General features: G+C 38.8%; 1 pseudogene; it reads left to right on the top strand.

Moving 5' to 3' along the window:
- Nucleotides 1-544, top strand: part of LOC102825527 — a 2,423-nt pseudogene extending 1,879 nt beyond the window's left edge.
- The last annotated feature ends 364 nt before the right edge of the window (nucleotides 545-908 follow it).

The following is a 908-nucleotide window of genomic DNA, read 5'->3' as shown; positions in this document are numbered from 1 at the left end:
TAAATAGAGAGATGTCTGGAAAGCAAGAAGCATAATGGTGTCTGTATGATCTCTAGAGGCTGCTGCATCTGACCTCAGTCAAAGTGAGCAGCACAACGCATATAAGATGACAATAGCAAATAGCAGCCAGGCCAACTTTTGAGCTTGAAACAGGTGGAAGAGGAAAAGGAGAAGATGATTTGAGCCAGCTCTCAAAGCAGTATTCAAGCAAAGACCTACCCTCTCATATAAAAGTAAAATATATGCAAACCTCTCAGGATGTCCCTGAAGAAGTTCACAACCGTGACTTCCGAAGAGAGTTGGAAGAGTGAGAGCGAGCTGCTGCAAGAGAGAAAAACAGATATCATCCAATCCGAAAACATACAACCTCTCTTCAGTGTCCAAGAAGCTCAGGTTAAACCAGATAACTGTTGCCAACCTTGATGCAGATGATTCTATGACCGACGAGGAGGATGAAGATGAAGATTTTGAAAAGGAGAATGATGACAATGATACTGCAGCTGTTCTTGTAGAACTGGAAAAAAATCAAGAAAGAAAGAGCTGAAGAGCAGTCCAGAAAGAAGCAAGAACAAAAAGCTGAAGAAGAGATGATTCGTATGTAAAACATCCTTATTCTCACTGGCCCAACCCAGCCTCAGGCCAGCTTCAAAGTTAAAAGAAGGTAGGCTGATGATGTTGTCTTCAAGAACTGTGCAAACACAAGACATTTGTAAATGATACGCTGTGATCTTAATTTCAAAAAAAGTTCATGGAGAAATTTAGTGAGGAGTACAGTTTTATGTGCTTTATTATTGAAAGACTAGTATATGAAAACACATAGTAAATAAATACATTTTATTTCCCTTCATAAATCCTTGTTTCATTTTAGCTTCTCTTTCTTTAGGCTCAATCATAAGATATATTGCCTA

Source organism: Chrysochloris asiatica, unplaced genomic scaffold, assembly GCF_000296735.1.
Source record: "Chrysochloris asiatica unplaced genomic scaffold, ChrAsi1.0 scaffold00153, whole genome shotgun sequence".
Lineage (NCBI taxonomy): Eukaryota > Metazoa > Chordata > Mammalia > Afrosoricida > Chrysochloridae > Chrysochloris > Chrysochloris asiatica.
This window is presented reverse-complemented; position numbering and strand designations above follow the sequence as displayed.